We start from the raw sequence: 23,114 nt of genomic DNA on the forward strand, positions 1-23,114 counted from the left end.
GGAGGTGTCGCGCCGGGGAACTTCCTGGTTCCCGGGCTCAGCTTCGCCGGGATCCTCTTGGAAGGGAAACAATGGGGCGGAGGGCACTGCAGTAATAAGCCGCCGCCGTCGCGCAGCGCAGCCGCGCCAGGTCTTGCTCTGCGGCCCGGGACTCCCCCTCTGCCCACTGCCCACATCCTCTGCCGACGGGACAGTCCTGAGGTAACTTCATTTCCTGCTCTTCCACCACAGGTGCCCGGCTGCTGGCCGCGGTCTCCCTGGGTTTTGCTCTCTGTCCAGTGACTTGGTGTTGGCCCCCGGGGAGCCGGACGCCGCCATTCCCAGACCCGGGAGGAGGTGGACGAGGCTGCGGCTCCCTCCCTCTGAGTCCTCGAGGGGGCACGTTCCGGGACGAGGGTTCTAGGAAACGTGCGAGGCTGTCCTTGGTGCCCCCTGGAACCTTGATTGTAGGTTCTGGAGTGTGATTGGCAGAAGCCGGGAGGGGGGCGCGGCGGGTCCGGTAGAAGCCTTGTCGGGGGCGGGGGCGCAGCTTACGGGGCGAGCTGGGAGCATCTGCGGGGGACCCGGGAGGAGGGGGGCTGATGGTAAATGAAGCCGGGCTCGTGAGAGGGAACCGGGGTCGACCAGATCCTGGGGGAGGTGCGTCTCGCTGCCTCCCCCTCCCCCCGTGCAAGTTTCGGTCCCCGGGGAGACGTGTCTCGTTTGCAAGTTTCAGTTGCGTCCTCTAGAGAGCAAGTGGGCAGTACTGGGACAAACTTCTTTCTTTTTAAATTATTGCCTTGATGCGGCGCAACTTTTATTTCTCCTGTGCGGTGGGAGGATGGGTTGAATGAGGGATCGGGATCTGTGCGACTTTGCAAAGTTTGCAGAATAGTTTGGAACTAACAACTGTCTAGTGATGCGGCGTTTCCAATGTGTGTGAATGGTTATTCCCAGGTGTTTGAATGCCAGAAAACAGGAAAAGTTTGTGAATCAATGAGTGGGCAGTTCTATAATTTGGAGATTAATAGTAATAATACCACCCCTTTCCACCGGTTTTTAAATCTGTGGATGCATTATAGATAGTAGATTTCACTGTGCTTTGACCCTGGTGGAACACTACTCAGCCATTGGAAAAAATGTAACACAAATGGAGAAATGTGGGCACAGTGTCTTAAATATACTGTTTGCTGGATCAGGGTGATTTAAATTCTGTATTAATTATCTTCTATTGATAATTAAATGTTTGAGATAGATAGCTAATAATCGTAACTCAGAGAAAATTGGACAGAACTTTAGCTATTACCCTCGTCTCTGGAAAAGATCTCTTGGGGAATGCCAGGGTAATTTTTCTTTGTTAAATTTTCTTAATGTTGTTGTTGTTAAGTGCCATCGACTCATAATGACCTTATGAACGAAAGACTTGAAACATTTATATAACTTTCTTTTCTCCAAGTTCATTGGGTTTCCGGAGGCAAGGTTATTTCGGAAGTGGATGCCACTCCTGCTTCCAAGCTTGTTTTAATCTAGGAGCTCCAGCAAACACTGTCCATCATGGGTAACCATTATCGCATTTGACACATCAGAGTCACAGTGTTTAGCATCACAGCAATTACAAGTTATCTCTGTACAGCAAAAGGACAGACCAGTGCTATACCACTTAGAAGAATGTTTGACCAAAAACAATTAAAAGCAGGCCTGAGGGCCGCAGATTAAACCCACCTTTGGCTTGGTAGCATCACTTTCTGTCCATTAGGGCAACTGAGCTCTATGTTAAGTGTCGTCTAGTCGTTTCTTAATAAGAATTAGAAAATTAGGCAGAATTAAACTAACTGAGGTGTAATTGCTTTTATTTCTCAATCTGTCAGTTTCTAAAAGTGACAAAATATTTCCTAGTTTTATATTCTCATGTAGAATTTGTAAATATAATTTGGTTCATTTAAAGGGATGTTTATTCAGTTGGTTTGTTTTCTACAGATTGTTAATATGCCCAGCAGGGGTGCTGCTGGGTTTGAACCTCCGCCCTATCTCTTTGTAGCTGACCTGTTAACCACAGTGCTGCAGGGCTCTTTGTATTCTACATAAACCATTGTTGTGGATTTATAGTGGGTCGTAAGGTCAGAGTCTTTGTGATCCTATAAGAAAGGGTGGAATTGTCTCCTGAAGTTTCTAAGAAAAGCCCACTGCCACACCTTTCTTCTAAGTGTTTTACCACTGCTCTACCAGAGCAGTCTCTACAGCTAATACCATCCAAGGGATTCTGATTCAGAGTGACTTTTCAGGTTTCCGAGGTTGTGAATCTTTATGGGAGGAGACTATCTATCTTTCTTTCGAAGAACAGCTTGTGGATTCCATCTGTGGACCATTATGCACACCATCTCATTATTCTACATGTTGTTATGTGCCCTCGAGTTGGAACCAATTTACAGCTGACCTTCCAGCAGGTTTTCAGAGACTCTAAATTTTCATGAGAGGAGACTGCTCATTTTTCTTTCTCGAAGCAGCTGGCAGATTCAAACCGCCTTTCTTGGGGTTTGCAGCTGAACTCCTTGCCCACTAGGCAATCAGAGTTCTATATAAACAATTAAAATATAAATTTAGACTGATTGTCTAAACAAACTTTGAAAAAAAAAAAAGGTAATCTATTTTATCCCTTCCTGCCTGCATTCTTAGCTTTGTCATTGTGCATTTGCAGCCCTTTAGACTGTGTGTGGTTGGTTCCTCTAAGGAGTGATTTTCTCTAATGTTACTGTTGTTATGTGCCTTCAAGTCACTTGAGACTCATAGCAACCCTTTGTACAATTGCTCTGAACCCTGCTTTATACTGAGCCAACCTCATTGTCTCTGACACACCTACCACATTACCTCAGTCACTGAGTCCATCCATCTCATCGAGGGTCTTCCTTTCCTGTGCTGTCTCTCCACACTCTCAAGCATGCCATCCCTCTCCAAGGACTGATCCCTCCTTGCAATATGCCCAAAGTATGTCAGATGGAGCTCCAAAATCCTTACCTCCAAGGAGCAGCCCGGTCTCACCCTCTCTAGGATGAACTTGTTTGTTCACTTAGCAGTCCAATTCAGTACTTGTCTCCAGCACCACAGTACAAAGGCATCAATCAGTTTTCCTTCTATCATCTCTAGGCATTGTCCAGCTTTCTGAAACATAGCAAGTAATTGCAAAGACCATGGCCTGGATCAGGTGCACCTTAGTCTCCAGACTGACATTGTTGCTCTTCAGTACTTTGGAGAGGTCCCCTACAGCACACTTTGCCAGTGTAGTTCATCTTTTGATTTCCTTGGCTGCTACCAAGAGTGTTGATTGTGGAGCCAAGCAAACTGAAGCTGTTAACAATCTCAATCTCTTCACTGTCTGTCATGATGCTGCCAATCGGCCCAGTGGTGAGAATCTTTGTTTTCTTGATGTGGAGCTTCCATCCATGTTGAAGGTTGTAGTTCTTTGCTTTCTGCAACAAGTGCCTCAGGCCCTCCTCAGATTTGGCAAGCAAGGTTATGTCATCTGCCTAACACAGGTTGTTGATGATGTTATTAGATGCCATCAACTCAAGTACGATTCATTGTGACCCTATAAATAACATATCTGAGCCCTATCCTATCCTGTGCCATCCTCATTATCTCTGACTTGAGCCCATTGCTGCAGTCATTGTGTCAGTCTGTCTTTTTGAGGTTGTTTAATTTATAGCCCTGTTTATTGTGAGACTGAAATTTAATGGAAACAAGAATCACAAGGATGAAGTGAGAAGAGTATTGTTAGTTTATTCTTATTGTTAGGTGCTGTCCTGCCGTATCCTGTGCCATCTGGTTGAGCATCTTCCTCTTTTTTTTTGCTGACCCTCCCCCTTTTCAAGCATAATGTTCCTCTTCAGGGAATAGCCTCTTCCTAACAATATCTCCAAAGTATATCAGTCAAAACTTAGTTATTTTTGCTTCAGGGAGCACTCTGGCTGCACTTTTATCTAAGATATATGTTTGTTATTTTGGCAGTCCTTGAGACATTCACTACTCCAACACCACAAGTCAAAATCATCAATTTTTCTTCATCCTTATTTATGGTCTAATTCTCAGGTGGATAGCAAGTGATTGAAAAGACTATGGCCTGAATCAAGAGCACCTTAGTCTTCAAAGTGACATCATTGCTCCCCAGTAATTTGGAGAGGTCCCTGAATGCAGTTTCCCCATGTGGTACTTTGCTGGTACCAAGTATGTTGATTGTGGATCCAAGGAAAATCAATTAGTTAATGAGTTACCTTGTGAGAGTTATAATTAATGTTATAAAGCAAAATATATATAAATTGTTAATTGTAAAACCAATTTGCTTTGTAAACTTTCACTTAAATCACCATAAAAGGAACAGAAAAAAGAAAGGAATAGTCCTAACTTCAGTTCCAAACAACCCAGATAAAGCCCGATAAAAATTTGAGGTACATACAGTAGTTGGTAATACAAACAAGGCTACTTTGCAGTACTATTCAAAACATTGCTACTCTCTCGTTGAAGATGCTTTATGAGTCTGAAACTTTATTAGCCACCAGCTGCTCCACGGGAGAAGGATGGGCAGTCTCCTGTGCGATTAACTGCCTATGAAATCCTGTTGTAGTGTCAGCTGTGAGCCAGTTCTGACTCAATGATACATAACAACAGTGGTTTTTTTAATGCACAGAAAGGCTTACTATAATATATACTAAGACATTTGACATTAAATCCCAACTACACTTGACTGTTCCAAATTACATTCAAATTCAATTTGAAGATAGATTTAGAAACAACTCATTTGTAATCCCTGCCTGTGCAAGGATCCTGAATTAACAGAAATTCCTTTGCTGATTATGTATTTAAAGAAGTAATGAGTTGTCCCAAAGGCATTCAAAGAAGCATCATTTGTCAATCATTAAGAATTTGGGCCTTGAGTTTTAGTGTTGGTCTCTACTTACTGTTTTAGCTAGCTTATTAGACCTTCTTGAGGATAGCCCATTACAGTTTTTTGACATAAATTGCTGCAGTTGTTGTCGTGAGTTCATTCATCTCTTAATGACTTAGTATGTTGTTGTTAAGTGCTGCTGAGTTGGAACCCCATTTGGATCTGACCCTCCAGTGGGTTTTCAGAGGCTGCAAATCGCACAGGAGGAGAGGGCACATCTTTCTTTTCCCTTTGGAGCAGCTAGTGGATTCGGGTTGTCTGCCCTCTGAGTTGGCAGCACAACTCCTTACCAGTAGACTACTAGATCTCCCTTAATGACTTGGTCTAGACAAGCAGATAATTGCTGGGAAGACAAGTGCTATTGATTAAACGAGAAACAAGTCAGCAAATAGAGTGTCACCTTTGACACCATCTGTAATTGATCGTCCTCAGGCATTGATTAGGAACCAGGGTTACTAACTCCCACATAATATGAGCCTCCGTTACCAAGCATAGGTTGTACTGGTCCTTGCCACCATGTGGCATATATCTCAACTGACTTGTATTTTGTAGCCAGTAAAGGTGGGTAAAGAAAGAGGCCAGTTGAAGTCAGTTGCAATTGGAAACAAAACCACTTTGGTTAAAAAGTGCTAGTTTGCAGAACGTGTTGCCAGAATACTAAAACTTTGGAAATTGCTACTTCTGATCTCAGAAAAGAGACAGTGATTCCATTTTTTGGTTTATTGTTTTCAGTTTCACTTTACCTGTTCTTTCTTTGTAACTCACTTTAAAAAAGAAAAGTCAGAAAACCCCCCCAAAACACTGAAAAACTAAAACCTCATTGCCATTAAGTTGGAATCAATTCCTAGCTGACTCTCCATCCAGTTTCCGAGGACGTGAATTACACTGGACATTGTCCATTTTTCTCTCAGAGAGCCACTGGCGAATTTGAACTGCCAGAGAGAATACTGCCTTTGGGTTAGCGGCATGACTCACTAAGGGCTAAGCAACCAGAGCGTCGCCGTTGTGAGGGAGTGTAGCAGTATTAGTGACAACACTCAATGCATTCATTATCAGAAAGTTTAGTTGATCCCATTGTTTCACATACTCTGGGATGTAATTCGGTTGTAGTTAGCCACTCTTTTTTTTTTTCCCCCACAGTGCATGCCAATACAAAAACATTAATTTGAGAAAACCTGACTCTGAGTACACTTTATTATTGTACATTAATAAAGAATACTGGAGTCAATCAATCACAAAGATTTGGTTGTATTTTTAACTGGTCCTACCAGTGTTTACTAATATAAATTCCTTACCTTTTTATTACCTGTTTCTGTGTAAAATTGAAGAAAATTGTGTATTTGTTAATTTGTTTTTTTTCAAGTATTTTTTTGTGTGCCAACTGTGTACTCCAGAAACTTTTAAGTACCATTTTTCCAAAAACAGAATGAAGTTTTGGAACAAAGTACAAGTATCTCTTAAATCCATAATTATTGGAGAACCTAGCTTAGATTTGGAAGAATCAGGGCAAGTTTCGCTGAGGAAATGACTTGCAGATAAGGAGAACATGCATGTATCAAATGAGGGGGAAAGCTGGAGCCTTGAAAAACTTTTAATTATGAGAGAAGAACATGTATAGAGCCTCAGAAAAGGTTGTTGGGAAGATTAAATAAGGATGCTTGTGTACTACTTAGGTCCCGATATAATGCATAATCAACATAGTTATACAGAAAAGAGTATTAACAAATACTCTAATGATTTGGATCAAGTTTTACTCTAGCTATGAGAGAAATGGAATCAGTCTATCTTGGCTAGCCATCTAATCTAGAAATGTCTCTTTGCTCACTTTGGCATTTGTTTTTAGAAATTTGGTTAGCTTATTTGTTAGTTTCTATAACATTTAACTTAAAAGTTAAGTCAAAGGGTACTATATGATATTATTGTTATACGCTATCAAAGTGCCTGCAATTCATAGTGACCCTTTGTACAAAAGCCCTAAACCCTGCTTTATCCTGTGCCAATACCCTCATTACCCTAGTCACTGAGTCAGTCCGTCTCATCGAGGGTCTTCCTCTTTTGTGCTGTCCTTCCATCCTCCCAAGCATGACGTCCCTCTCCAAGGACTGTATGGCGGACGAAGGTTCAGAATCCTTGACTCCAAGGAGCAGCCTGTTTTCACCCTCTCTAGGCTGAACCTGTTTGTTGCCCTAACAGTCCATGGCATATTCAGTATTCTTTTCCAGCACCACAGCTCAAAGGCATAAATTGTCCTATCATCCCTAGTCATTGTCCAGCTTTCTGATGCATAGCAAGTAATTGTAAAGACCGTGGCCTGGATCAGGAGCACCTTAAATCTTCAAACTGACATCATTGCTCCTCAGTATTTTGAAGAAGTCTCTGACAGCAGACTTTGCCTGTGCAATTTGTCTTTTCATTTCCTGGCTGCTGTGCCAAGAGATTGTGGAGCCAAGCAAACGAAAGCTGTTAACAATCTCAATCTCTTCACCATTTATCATTATGCTGTCAGTCAGCCTAATGGTGAGAATTTTTGTTTTCTTGATGTTGAGCTTCAATTCATATTGAAGGCTACAGTTCTTGACCTTCTGCAGCAAGCTCTTCAAGTCCTCTTCAGTTTCAGTAAGCAGCGTTGTGTCATCTGCATAAAACAAATTGTTGATGGTCTTCCTCCAATCTTGATGCCACATTCCTCCTCATAGAGCCCAGCCTCCAAGATAATCTGTTCTTCATATAGATTGAAAAGGTATGGAGATAGAACACATCCCTGGTGTACACCCTTCCCAGTTTTAAACCATGCAGTGTTTCCTTGCTCTGTTCTGACGACTGTCTCCTGGTCCAAGTGTAGGTTTCGCATAAGCACTATCAACTGTTCTGGGATTCCCATTCTTCTCAGACTCAGCCACAGTTTGTTGTGACCCACACAATCAAATGCCTTTATATAGTCAATGAAACACAGATTGGTATTACGATATTTTAATTTTTATTGCATTTTCTTTTTGAACAATTTAGATTACCTATGCAATCACATGCTATGCCTCAGAGTTAGACAGTGACTAGGGAGGATAGAAGGAGAATTGATACCTCTGAGCTGTGGTGTTGGAGAACAGTATTGAATATACCATTGACTGCTAACCAGGCTGCTACTTGAAGGCAAAGATTCTGAAGCTTCATCTGACATACTTTGGACATGTTGCGAGAAGGAATCAGTCCTTGTAGAAGGACGTCATGCTTGGGAAGGTGGAAGGACAGCGCAGGAGAGGAAGACCTTCTATGAGGTGGATTGATTCAGTGTCTGGGGTAATGGGGGTAGGTTTGTCGGAGACTAGTGAGATTGGCATAGGATAGAGCAAGGGATAGGGCTGTTGTACATAGGATCGCTATGAGTTGCAGGCAACTTGATGGCACACAACAACAACAGTATCTTCATAAAATTGTAGTAGCAGTCTATCCAAAATTTAGCAAATGACAGTTCCTTTCACTAAACTAGCAAATGTTAGGGTGAGATTTTTTTTCCACCCATGAAACAATTGAAGAAAATGAATTTTAAAGCTCTTAAATGTCAATTTCATAACAATGTTACATAGATTAGTGATAAAGCAATGTTTATTATTAAACTAATGTATTATTTAGAAAGTCAGTAGGCTCTCAAGGCTTCTTGTTCCCATTTCTTTTTACTCTGATTTCAGTTAAGGGAGCTCTGGTTGGCCTAGTGAGTAAGGAGCTGTGCTCCCAATCTAAGGACACATGCTTTGAATCTACCAGGAGCTCTGCAGAAGAAAGATGGACAGTCTCCTCCCATTTACTGCCTCTGACAACCTGCTGGAGGGTTAGCATTGAGTAAATTCTGACTCATAACAACACATTCTGGCACGTAACAACAACAAATGTTTACTAGCATATCTGTAGTAAATAATAGAAGACAAAATGAAATAATTTTTTTTGCCATTTGATTTCTTTTTTAAATATTGTATATTGGTTTGCTAACAATTTTTGTATACATTGTGTTTCACACTATCTTTCATTCACATTGTGTTTTATAATGATCATTCCCATTCAAAATGAAATAAATTTTGAAAAGCCTGTTAGTTATAGTAGAGGAGGGAAAACCCAATAGAGATTAAATTATGTGTTTTTATGTTTGGGGAGTCAGATGGACAGCTAGCTGTTTTATATATTCCCTGATACCTACTGTTAGAAATAATGAGTAAGCATAAAAGAATTCTTAAATTTTTTTTGAGGCAGTGCAAGGCCTTTAAAACATATGATCCTACTTTCATTTCTTCTTTAGTTTTCATACTTTTTGATGCCTATATATAAATTTTAAAGTATATAACATGAATTTTAAAACTATTACTATCTTAATATTTTTGGTTACATTTATATATGCATGACTAGTTCTTGTACTTTTAATAATTTTACTTGAGGATTTTAAATTTTTTTTTTTTTACATTTTATTTTTTTCCATTCATTGGCATTGTGTTTTGAAAAATTCATATACATTGTGTTTTATATAATTAATTATTCTTGATCTATAACTTTAACTACTCCATCTTTTCAAATCACCTTGCATGTTACCCATTCTTTCTTCCTCCCTAGCATATATTGTTTTGACATTTACTATGTAATTCCTCTGTGTATCCTTGACCAGGATAATTTTCCTTATACTTGGACAATATTCCTTAATATAACAAGTTTAAGCCTCTAGTTGTAATACTGTAGGCAAAATATGAAATGAAAGAGGAAGCCTTGAAAGAAGGTAGAAGGACTAGAGAAATACTGTACCAGAAAGATTGATTGATCCTGAAACATTTCGGGACACAGCATATGATTAAGAACCATTGATATTGAAGGAAGAAGTTCAAGCTGCACTGAAGACATTGGCAAAAAATACTGCAGAAAGCTCTCATAGCTGACCCTCCAGTAGGTTTGTGGAGGCTCTAAATATCACAGGAGGAGATTGCTTGCCTTTCTCTTGCAGAGCTACTGGTAGGTTTAAACTGCCAGAGAGGTGTGGACTTTGGGTTGGGTTAGCAGTGCACCTCCCTATGAACTATGCCACCAGGGTTCTCTTGGCAAAAGCAAGGCCCCAGGAATTGATGGAATACCAGTTTCAGTAAACAGATGTTTCAGTAAACAGGTGCCATACTGGACACACTCACTAGTTCATGCCAAGAAAACGGAAAGACAGCTGCCTTGCTGACTGACAAGAAGAGATCTATATTTGTTTCCATTCCCCCCCCAAAAAACCATCCAGGAAAGTATGGACATTCTTGAACAATTATCATTAGTATCACATACAACTAAAATATTTTTATTATTAAATTTTATTAATTTTACTGAACATTTACAGAGATTTTGGGTTTCCATTCATTCCTTGTGCTGTTTCTCTACCTTCCCACCCCAGTTCGTTCCTCTTTTTTTTTTTCCCCTTGAAAGTCTGTTTTAATTGTCCCATTGCCACAGTGCTTGTCAAAGCCAGTTCTGATTAATCTCCTTTGTCAGTGTGTCCTTTGCCATTCCCTATCACTCCTCCCTGAGAGAGACTTCACCCTGATTCATAAGGAAAAGGGGACGGCGTATTCTCTTAGCTACTTCCTGCTTATCTTGATGAAGATAATTTTTTAAAAAATTACTAGAATAGTACATTGGCAGGAAACTTGTGGAAATTCAGGCTAGATTCAGAAGAGGCTATGGAATGAGAGAAATTATTGCTTGAGATAACAGATGTCAGGTCAATCTTGGATGAAACAGAGAATGCCAGAAAGATGATTACTTGTGTTTTATTGATTATGCAATGGTATTTGACTGTGAAGATCGTAAACTATTTTGAGAAGAATAGAAACCCCTGAGCACTTATTTGTGTTCATGCAGAATTTGTACACTAAGAAGCAGTTGTTGGAACAGAGCAAGGAAATGCGGAATGACATAAAGTCAGGAAAAGTATGCATCAGGATTGTACCTTTGTCTGTACCTGCTCAACTGTATGCTGAGGAAATCATTGGAGAAGCAGGTCTATAGGAAGAAAAATGTGTCATCAGGATTGCAGAAAGACTCAACAACCTGCATTAGACTGATGATGTGACCTTGCCTTCTGAAAGTGAAGGGGACTGCAGAAACTACAACTTTCAATATGGATTACATCTCATCATCAAGAAAACAAGAATCTTTACCACTAGACCAGGGAGATCATGAGGATGGGACAGCAGAGGGCAAGATTTTTATCTGTCTTTTGTAGGGTCACTATGAGTGATTTGATTCAAAGACTCTTAAGAACATCAGTGTTGACAAAATGTTTACCCACTCTTGAAAGATCTATTTTGTTGAGTAGAGTTCTAGACTGGAGTTGTGAGGATGTGTCTGTGTCTTTCAGGGACTGTGGACAAGATTTATTTTATAACTTCATTGTTTCTGAAGGACCTCTAGTGTTGTAGTGCATAATGTGTTGGGCTGCTAACCAGAAGATTAGTGGGTTGAACTCATCAGCTACTCTGACAAAGAAAGAGACCATCTTACCTATAAAGATTCTTAGTCTCGGAAACCTGATTTCCATGAGTCAGACTCAACAGGCAAACAGTGAGTTTGGGTGTTTCGCAGTTTCCTACTGTAAAGATTTATAACCCTTTAAACCCTATGATGTGGTTCTCCTCTGCCCTATAGGGTCACAGTAAGTCAGAACCAATTCTACTAGCAAATAGGCTTTTGTAGGGCATTTTTGGAACTCTGTAGGAGAAAGATGGTCAGTCTCCTTCTGTATTGTTTGTTCAACTATATGTAATAACAATTGCATGAACTGAAGTTCTTGACTCTCACCTCCAGTTTTCCCTTAGTACTTTTGTCGTGGATATGCTCTGTGTGTGGCGTTGGGTGACTGGGACCAAGTTTGTCTTGCCTATATTAATTCCATCTTTTTCATTTTTCTTGTTACTGTGTACTGTTTAGTCAAAACCACCTTATAGCTGACTTTCCAGTGGCAGTTTAACCACACAGGAAGAGATTGCCCATCTTTTGAAGCTGGTGGATTTAAATTGAATGCCTTTGGAATTTTCCCAAAACTCCTTACCGCTAGGCTAGCAAAGCTCAATTATCGTTTAACGTGTGACTGGATGTTCTCATGTTTAGAATCCAACTACATATATATTCCTTGAAGATAGGATCTAGAATTAACCTGCTTTTCTGTATACTCCTCATAGTGTTTATTACCTACTTGGCTGGCTGGAATTTTTAACTGACTTTTAAAATGTTGTCAAGCTCAATAGGGAGCTATATGATGTCCTTCAGTTTAGCTTTTATTCCTACTAGAGCTTATCCATTGTGTATAGTTCTGATACGCAAATAAATGTAGATACTGTAGCTATTTTGAAAGCAGAACTTGGAAAGGATGTGTTTTCTTATATGCATACAATTTGAGTCAACTTTAAGGACATGGAAAGGGCATTAATTTTTTTGAATACTTAGAAGTTTTCATGGTAAACCAGTATAAAGTTCCTAGAATTTGATAAGTCCTTCCGGAAACCTAGTAAGTCCTCCTGGAAACTTAAGGTGAATTCTACCTGTAGAAGTTTTCTCATTGATTTCACATGCAAGCAAGATTCTACTGAAGATTATCCAAAAACGACTGGAACAGTACATCATCAGAGAACTGCCAGGAGTCCAGGCTGGGTTTAGAAGGGGTCGTGGTACTAGGGATATTGTAGCTGATATTAGATGGATCTTAGCTGAAAGCAGAGAATACCAGAAGAATGTCTATCTGTGTTTCATTGATTATACAAAGGCATTTGACTATGTGGATCATAACAAACTGTGGCTGACTCTGAGAAGAATGGGAATCCCAGAACATTTAATCGTGCTAATGCGAAACCTATACTTGGACCAAGAGGCAGTAGTCAGAACAGAGCAGGGCAACACTGCCTGGTTCAAAATTGAGAAGGGTGTATGCCAGGGAAGTGTCCTATCTCCATACCTTTTCAGCCTGTATGCAGAACAGATTCTCAGAGAGGCTGGGCTCTATGAGGAGAAGCGTGGCATTAGGATTGGTGGAAGATCTGTCAACAGTCTGCGTTATGCAGATGACACAACCCTGCTCGCTGAAACTGAGGAGGACCTCATGCACTTACTGCAGAGGGTCAAGGACTGCAGCCTTCAGTATGGACTGAGGCTCAATGTCAAGAAGACAAAGATTCTTACCACTGGACCAATTGGTAGCATCAGGGTGGATGGCGAAGAGATTGAGATTGTTCACAGCTTCAGTTTGCTTGGCTCCACGGTCAACGCTCTTGGCACCAGCAGCCAGGAAATAAAAAAACATATTGCGATGGGAAAGTCTGCTGTTAGGGACCTCTCTAAAGTACTCAAGAGCAATGGTGTCTCTCTGGAGACTAAGGTGCGCCTGATACAGGCCATGGTTTTTACAATCACTTGTTATGCATCAGAGAGTTGGACTATGACTAGGGAGGATAGAAGGAGGATTGACGCCTTTGAGCTGTGGTGCTGGAGAAGAGTATTGAATGTACCATGGACTGCCAAGAAAACAAACAAATTCATCCTAGAGAGGGTTAAACCAGGCTACTCCTTCAGGCAAGGGTTCTGGGGCTTCGTCTCACATACTTTGGACATGTGTAAGGAGAGACAGATCTTTAGGGAGAGACATCATGCTGGGTAGAGTGGGGAGGAACAGCGCAGGAGGGGAAGACCCTCTATGAGGTGGATTGATTCAGTGACTGGGGTAATCGGGATCGGTGTGTCAGAGGCAATGCGATTGGCACAGGATAGAGCAGGGTTTAGGACTATTGTACATAGGGTCACTGTGAGTCACAAAGGACTCAAGGGCACATAACAACAACAACAACCTGTAGAAGTAGAAATTTGACCTTATTCTTATCTCATGCTTCATTAACATACAAGTGTAAACAAACTGATAAAGCAAAATGAGTTCTCATTTTGCTCTTAAGCCATCTCTCTTTGATTTTATTAACAGGAAGTACTTTGTTGATTTAGGGAATAAGATAAACAGACCTTTTTAGCAATGGCAGAAGTTTGCTTTACTTTGATGAACTGGGAAAATACAGATAGCTGTAGAAATTGAGAATTGTATTTCAGGGATATAAATTGCAGAAAGAGAAAGAACAGTCTTTTTTAGAAAGTCTGAGAATTATGAAAGTATGATAGAAGTGTGAAGGAACAATGCATTCATTATTAATTGAAGGTATTTTTAAATTTGAAACAAGAAGACATTATTGGAGAATCTTTTTCAAATATGTGTTTTTTTTAACTAGTCGATTGTGAATCTGAATTAAGAAAGGAAAACTGTAGAATTAATATAATGTCTGTGGAGGTCAGTTCTGTGTTTTCATGGCTCTGTCTATTGTATCTATAATACTGTCTGGCTAATAGTAGCTGGTCATTTATTATTTATTGAATGGATAATAAATGCATCTTGTCTGCCTTGAATTTTAAAATGAAAGATTAATCACTTAAGTATTGGTTTAATATTATTGTTGTTGTGTGCCTTTGAATCAGAAACAACTCATAGCTGACCCTCCAGTAGGTTTTCAGAGGTAGCATGGGAGGATACAGCCCATCTTTGTCCCATGAAGTAACTGTTAGATTAGAACCTCGTGCCTTTGGATTGGCAACACAACTCTTTACCACTAGCCAACCAGAACTCCCTATTAGTGTAATAGCATTTTTTTTTGGGGGGGGGGGAAGAAATTCCTCTGAGTCTTAATTTTTAAATTAAGTTCATGAAATTACAAATGAAAAAGTGAATTGGTAGAGAAATCATTTATTTGCTATTGATATTTTTTTTGAGAGTCATATAAAATACTGTAGAGCATGCATTCGTTGAATCACTCATTGTCATTAAATATCTTTGGGACATTTTGCACAAATAATTTCTTTACAATCTTTAGGGGTAAAAAGGTCTATCTTATAGAGATTAAGAGAAGTCTAAATGTCCAAACTGTGTACCATTCCATTATTTCTGACATTATTTCTCCTCCATTCAGTTCCCCGACTCCTGTCTTGTCTTTTGTGTTCTGTGTTTTCTAGAAGGTCTTATGGGATTGTACAATTTGATGGGGGAAGGGTGAGGGAGATTGACAAAATTTGTTCTTGAAAACAATGTATTCAAATTTTGTAAATAAACTAGTAGATAATTTTTTTTTTTAAAAAAGAGAAGGTCTCACAGAAACTCAGAACCTATCAGGGAAATTGCTCATGTGACTGTGGGTGATGTAGACTCACCTTGAAGAAACTGATGTGCCAGGATCTTGAAGACTGTTGATTATCCCAAGACAGAGAACATTGAGCTTCCAGGAAATTACATGAATATTGCTGTTGTGTACTGTTGAATTGGAATCGACTCATAACTGACCCTCCAAGCAGGTTTTTGTAGGCTGTAAATCTCACAGGAGAAGATTGCCCATCTGGTGGATTTGAACCATGTGTCTTTGAGTTGGCAGTGTGAATTCTTAATACTTGGCCACCATGTTGTTGTTGTTAAGTGCCGTCGAGTTGCAGGCGACTCATAGCAACCCTATGAGTCCTCGACGCTTGGGTGCCTTTCATCCTCTCTCCAGGTTCTTAGGGTTTCCGGAGGCTATTATAGAAGTGAATGCCATTCCTCCTTCCAACTTGGCCCCCATAAGAAGCATCAAAAGAAGAGGGAGGGAATACATATACTCACTGTGCCAGAAAGAATTGACTGACACAGAACCATTTTTGGAAAGAACATGATCAGGAACCAATGGTGATGAAGGCATTCAAGCTGCATTGAAGACATTTGCAAAAAAAATAAGGCCTCGGAAATTGATAGGACACCAACTGACGTGTTTTAATAAATAGATGTAGTGCTGGGCATGCTTACCAGGAGGTGCCAAGAAATTTGGGAGACAACTGCTTGGCCAGTTGTCTGGAAGAGAACATATTTCTTCCTATTCACAAGAAAGGTGATCCAGCAGAATATGGAGAGTATAGAATAGTATCCCTGGTATCACACACAAGTACAGTCTTAGGGCAATTAGCCAAAAATAGTTGGAACAGTACATCAGTAGAGAACTTCCAGAAATTCAGGCTGGATTTAGAAGAGGCTGTGGTACCAGGTATACTACTGATGCAGGAAGGATCCTGGCTGAATGCAGAGTATACCCGAAGGATGTCTATTTGTGTTTTATTGACTATGCAAAGGCATTTGATTGTGGATCATAATAAATTATGGTTAATATTGAGAAGAAGAATGGAGAATCCTAGAACACTTAATTGTACACATGTGAAACTTAGACCATGAAAATGTTGTACACTCAGAGCAAGGGTTTAAATTCAGGAAGGGTATGCTGCAGGACTGTATCCTTTCTGTAGATCTAGTCAGACTTTATGCCTGGCAAATCATTTGAGAGGCTGAATTTTGTGAAGATGGAGGTGGCATCAGAACTGAAAGAAGACTCATCAACCACTTGGGTTATGCACATGACAGTCTTGCTTGCCAGAAGCAAGGAGAACTTGAAATATTTTGTACAGAAGATCAAAAACTGTAGCTTTCAATGTGGATTACATCTCAACATCAAGAAGACAAAATCCTCACCACTGGACCAGTGATATATGGAGAAGAGATTGAAGTTGTCAGTGATTTCATGTTACTTAGATCCACCATCAGAACCGTTGGCATCAGTAGTCAGGAAATCAAAAGATGAGTTGCTTTGGGAAAATCTTCAAGAACCTCTCTAAAGTATAAAGAGCAATGATGTAATTTTAAAGACTAAAGTACATCGGATTCAAGGGGTGGTGTTTTCAGTTACTTGTTATGCATCTGAAAGTTGGACAGTGGCTAAGGATGACAGAAGAAGATGCCTTTGAGTTGTGGTGTTGGTGAAGAGTACTGAGCTAACCGTGAACTGACGAAAGTAGAAACAAGTAAGTTTTAGAGAAAGTGCAACCAACGTGCATCTTGGAGACAAGGATAGTGAAGCTTCATATTACATGTTTTGGGTATGTTGTTGAAGGGGGCTAGTCCTTGGAAAAGGACATCATGCTTGGAAAGGTAGAAAGTCAGCAAAAGAGAAGACCCTCAGAGAAATGAATTGACACAGTGATGCTAACGATAGCCTCAAGTATATCAGAGATGACGAGTATGACACAGGATAAGTCAAGGCTCAGATCATTTGTTCTTAGGGTTACTATGAGTTGTAGTCTATTGATGACACCTAACAATGATGGTAGGAAAGGGTTTATATTGCACTCTAATCCTATCTCCTTAATACAGTACTTCATCACACAATGTAAGGATGTAGGTGGAAGGGTCATATTAATTCATTATACCCCACATTTTTAAATGGGTGCCTATTCTTTAAGTGACACAGCAATTGTTTGTCTATTTGCTGTACTGAACAACTTGGAGTTCTTTTGATGCTGAGCACTGTGCCATGGTCATGTCAAATACCGTAATGGTTACCCATTATGTACAATGTTTGGTTGAGCTTCCAGATTGATGCAGTTTGGGAAGAAGGAGTGGCATCCACTTCCTAAACTAGATGCCTCTGGAAACTCCATAAACTCTATAAATATATAGAAATGATTTTAGTTACAGAACAGAGTTCAGTTCTTTTGTGCAAAGGTCACTATGAGTTGTATTCGACTTGATGGCACTTGACCACTGCTAAATGAGACTAGTGCTATTGTAATCTGGAAAAATATTCTTCCATTTTCTACCTCACTCTTTGTCAGTGTGCTGTGTGAAGTAACCTGGATTTGCTGTGATGCTAAACCTTGTGCCATTCCTCACTCTTTGCCAGTGTGCTGTGTGAAGTAACCTGGGTTTGCTGTGATGCTAGACCTTGTACCATTGGGGTATCAAATACCATAGTGGTTTCCCAACATGGACAGTGTTTGGTGGAGCACCCAGTTGTAAAACTGGTTTGGAAGCAGGAGTCACATCTACTTCCTAAACCACATACCTCTGGAAGCACTGTGAACTTAGAGAAATGATGATAGCTATGGAAAGGCATTAGGTCTTTTGTTCATAAAGTGTCTATGAGGCTTGCTCAACTCAACAGCAATCAACAAGAATAGTTATTTATATGTAAATTAATAAGTCATTTAATAACTTCCTTCTTGTTGGACATTTGAGTTGTTTTGTATGTTTGTTTTTTTCCTCTCCTGGTTACATACCATTATACCATGCTAGTGAAAGACATTTTTTCCAAGCCTTTTTTGGGGGTATGGTAGCTCAACAAATAGTAATTTTGGAAAGTAAGGCCTGTAGAATCCTGCTGAAAAATGAGCTTAGCTTGCACAATTGTAAAGGTAAGGTCAGAAACGTCAGCTATCAGACAGCTGAGCTCAGTCAACACTTGCGGTAAAACTCTTTGGGTAGCCCAGCTGTTTCTCCATGTGGATAATGTATAATCACCAGTCTTTTCACATATAACTCATAATTTTCAGTGATACCAGCTATCATTTGCAGTTGTCTTTTAAGAAATAAATGGCTTGCAGCTATATCTCTCTCTTAGTTATAGCTTAAAGATTTGTGAATAATTTAACTCCTTTATAAGTGTGGTACATATATTTATTGCTTATACTCATAACCATAACATTTCTGAATTTTATTAGAAAAATTACACATTTATTAAATAGTACATTTATACATAATTTTTATTATTTATGTGTAATATGTATTACATATCCATGCTGTCCCTTCTCGCAGCTTAAGTAATAGAACATTACCAACACCCTACCTGATCCTCTCTGCCTATGCCTGTCCTGTACTTACCTGAGGAAACCATTACTCTCAACCTGTAGTCTAACATTCCTTTGCTTTTCTTTATAATTTCTTTGTTATTGTTAGTTGCTAAGTTGATCTCAACACTTCTGCTACACCTCTGAACATGTGTAGGTAAAGATAGCTAGTTACCATTTAGTTGATCCAACTCATGGTAACCGGATGTACAGCGGGACAAAACATCATCCTCAAGATCACCACTGACATGTTCTAGCCCATCATTGTGACTGCTGTTAACAGTTCTTCTCACCTAGGATCTCCTTCACCTTCCTGAAACTCAAATAGTATCTTCCTCTAGCAAGTGAATTGGGTAGTGTTCTGTTGTAGCCCCGAAATGTTCTTCTGTGGCTAATTTTTGGACATAGATCACCAAGCCTTTCTTCCTAGACTTCCAGGCTCCACTAAAGTCTGTCCATTATGAGTGACCCTGCTTGTGTTTGAAATATTAGTGGCATAACTTGCAGCATCACAGCGACATTAAAGCTACCACAATTTGACAAATTGACAGATGGGTGGTGGAAACATAGACATATGTATTGTTAATTCTATGTATTCTAGGACTTTATATAAATGTAAATGGTGTCATTCTATTTCTTTTCTATTTGCTTATTTTCTTCAGTAATATTTTTGAGATTTATTTGTTTATATGCTACATAATCCTTGATTGTTTAAGGACCTTATAATTATAATGAACATTCTTGATTTTGTTATAGTGAACAGTATTACTATGATAAAGTGTGTCTCCCAGCACACATAAAAATACTTTTGGATAGGTGTTTTTTTTTTTTTTGCCTGTTCCCCCTTTCTTCAAATTTCATATTGGTTTCCATATAAAATTCGTATGCATTGTGGTTCATTCGTGTATATTGTGTTTCACATGCTCCTTTATTTGTATTGTGCTTCACATGATCATTTATACACATTGTGTTCTAGAAATCACCATTGACCTGCTTTTTTTTAAAAAAAAAACCTCTTGTGTCTATTTTATGTTTTTTAAAAAAATTGTACAAGATAGATATATGTAATGTTTGATAATTCACCATTTTTTGGTGTCTGTTCTTTTATTTTCAGTCTTCTCTGTTCTTACAGCCTAAATGTGTTTCTTGCAAATATCATGTGTCTAGATTTTCTTTTGTAAATCCTTTTGAACTAGAAAAATTTACACTTAAAGTTAGTATCATTACTCTCTACATTAGTTATCTTTTGCAGTAATAAAAAAAATCTTAAACTGACTTTTATTTCTAGTTCACAAGAACTCTTTTTGACTATAACTGGGGTGTAGTTGCAGTTATGTGCTAAGTATGTACCCATTCTGGGACTAGCACCTATTTGGGGCATGCAATTCTCCTGTGGTGTATGAACTCAAAAGACCTGACTCAGTGCTCTTAAACTGACCAATAGAATTGGTATAGTGTCCCTCTGCCTGTATACCAACTCTTGGCCAGGTCCAAAAATCGGTAAAATGGAGTATATGTAATCTCCAGGAAAGCCAGGTCTAGGGAAGAAAGAATTGTTACTAAAAGATATGTCACATACTCCTGTCCTCCAAGTTTTATGTTTTTTTATTCAGCATTTTAGGTGTTGAGTTTTTAAAATTTCCAATTTAGAAATTGCACATCTAATACCGTTTTAGGGACCTCTGATAGCCTAGTGGTAAGGAACGACATTGAGGTCCTGAAGACAAGAAGTTCAAATCCACCGCTACTCTGCAGGAGAAGAGTGGGCAGTCTCATCCCACATGATTAACTGCCTTTGAAAACCTGCTAGAGGGTCAGCTGTGGGTCAGTTCCAACTATGTGGTACAAAACAATGACAATTACCTGTTTACATATACATTGATTTAGGATTGATATTCTTTCCTATATTTCAGACTTTTCTTTTAGCATCATTTTCCATCTTTGTGAATTGTAGTTTTAGAAATATCAGTAATAAGGGCTGTTTATAATAAATCCCCCAAATGTGTGTCTGAAACTGTCTTTGTGTTAGCTTCTTGGAAAAAATGTTTTTCTGACTTGAGTATACGATTAATTATACTTTAATACTTTGGGGTTTTTTTTTTTAGCCACTTACAAGATGCTAATCCACTTGCTTCTGGCATACCTTGTTTTAGTTGATAAATCCTTTGTAAAGTCTAATTATCTCTTTGTAAATAATCTGTATTTTTGTTTAGGTTCTATTAAAAATTCATTGTCTTCAGTGATTTGTAGTTCTGTTTTAATATGTTTAAGGATTTTTGATGGTTCAGTAGGTAAAGAGCTTGACTGAAGATTGATAATTCAAACCTATCACATGCTTTGCAAGAAAAAGATGTGACAGTCGTTCCTGTGAAGATAGATGGTCTGGGAAACCCAGTGGGCAGTTCTGTGTTATCTCATAGGATGGCAGTGAATTAGGATAAACCTTACAGCATGGAGTTTTTCTTAATGAAAAAAAAAAATTAAGTTTTAGTTTCTTTTTAATTTATGTTTAAAATTTTGTTGACTTTAATTACATGTTTCATCAATTCAAGAAAATTCTTAGCTATCCTCACTTTGCATGTTGTCTCTCCCGAGACCATTTTTACTGTTCTTTTTTCTTAAAATCTAATTAGGTGTAAATGTAAGACATTTCATTTTACATCTACTTAATCTTCTTTTGTATTTTTCATCTCCTTGTCATCCTTTTTTTATATTTGAGTAATTGAAAATCTTTTCACTGGCTTATTGTTAATTTATAATATTAATAAAACTGTTTGAATAATAATGACATGATCAGTGTGTCTGGTCTGTTGAACCTGTCTTTAGAGGCTTAATTTTATGCTTTTAAAATTATTTTCAAAATTGTTACTTTATTTTATATGTATATTTTCCATTTTCTAATACATTTTTATATTATTAGCTGTATTTCTCTTAAGTGTGATTGAACTATTTGTTTTGCTAAAAAGCCAGTGATTCAAATCTACCAGCCACCACACGGGAGAAATATTGGCAGTCTCCTTCCTTAAAGACTTGCACCCTTGGAAACTCTAAAGAGTTTTATAGTGATGAGTTAGTATGCCTGGATCACAGGGAGGGTTTCCCCACATTATAATTTCAAATGCTATTTGTTACTTTGGTTGAATCTTGTTTATCTCATTTAGTTTTAACATATGGGGGTATTTGTTATTGTAACTTTTTTGGAAATTCAAAGATCCCTGAGTGAAGAGTTGCTTTCTTCCAGAGCAGCTTTTTAAGATTCAGTGAACTAAGCCTAATGCCAAAGCTCTGAGATTTTCATGGTGTAAGTAATGTAGATTTGGACTTTAAACCCATGTGAAGGTTGGTTTTTTGATTATAGTTTTTGGCGGATACTTTCCCTTAATTCATAAATGTACCAGATTCAAGGGAAAAATTCCTTAACAGTCTTTCTTTGAAAAGTAGGTGATTCTTTTTAGCCATTTGAAGAAACACAAAATTCTGGGGAGTGGGAATCTTTGACAGTTTGAATTTTAGTTGGAGAACTAGTGATTATTCTGAAAGATAAGAGTGGAAAAGAATAAGAAATGGATATCATGTAGTTTAAAATGATGAGAGAGAATTAATTAATTAACTTGCCCCCCATATTCTCAGAAGAATATAAGAATGCGTTAAGGTAAACCAGAGTTGTGGTTGAAGATTTTAAGATCTTACATATCATCTTCAGCTTCTGGATGCCATTATGTGTCCAGTATTCTATTTATATGAGAGTACATAAATGGAAGAGTTGTGTATATAATATTTATAAATATAAAACTGAGAAGAATATGTCAAAGGTGAACAAAACAAATTTGGCCAATCATAGGGGATGATGGTATTAGAGGACAAAAAAAGGACCTTTGACAGTCAATATTTAATTTAAAGTATTTGTTTAGCTTCTGAATTTAGTTTTGCTGTAGGGATCAAGAAAATCTAATGAATACTAACTACTATTATTAATGTTTGCAAATTAGATTTTGTGTCATAATTTCTGTAGCAGAGGCTTCTGCTACAGAAATTATGGCAAGAAAGTAAAGTTTACTTACTGATTTAGAATAATAGGCAAGTTTGATTCTTTTAGATTATAATTTGTGATGCAGTATAAAATGTAGATCATATCAGCTTTTGGTGGAGATTATTGTTCCTTATGTCTTCATAGATCTTATTGTGCAATGGAATAAGTTAGAGTTAATTTGGCATCCTGAAAAAGATATTATTGTTATTAGAAACAATAGAATACAATACCAAATGTTGTGATTGTACCTTTATTATCTGTTGTATATAAGTCAGAACTCTTTGTAGATACTCTTTTTGTAGAAGTTACTCTATTTGTAGAAATATTGGCAGTCTCCTTCCTTAAAGACTTGCACCCTTGGAAACTCTAAAGAGTTTTATAGTGATGAGTTAGTATGCCTGGATCACAGGGAGAGGGTTAAACCGGGTGGCTCCTTGGAGGCAA

General features: G+C 38.5%; 1 protein-coding gene across 1 annotated transcript in view; it reads left to right on the forward strand.

Annotated features, from left to right (window-relative positions):
- Nucleotides 1–11: 11 nt before the first annotated feature.
- The window catches only part of USP6NL (USP6 N-terminal like), a 219,035-nt gene continuing 195,932 nt past the window's right edge, over nucleotides 12–23,114 (forward strand). The window contains exon 1 of the mRNA XM_006891872.1: nucleotides 12–201. The gene's annotated coding sequence lies outside the window, so the exon portion shown is untranslated. The remainder of the gene's footprint in view (nucleotides 202–23,114) is intronic.

The sequence above is a fragment of the Elephantulus edwardii genome, unplaced genomic scaffold (assembly GCF_000299155.1).
Source record: "Elephantulus edwardii isolate Elephantulus edwardi_28Jun2011 unplaced genomic scaffold, EleEdw1.0 scaffold00105, whole genome shotgun sequence".
Classification (NCBI taxonomy): domain Eukaryota; kingdom Metazoa; phylum Chordata; class Mammalia; order Macroscelidea; family Macroscelididae; genus Elephantulus; species Elephantulus edwardii.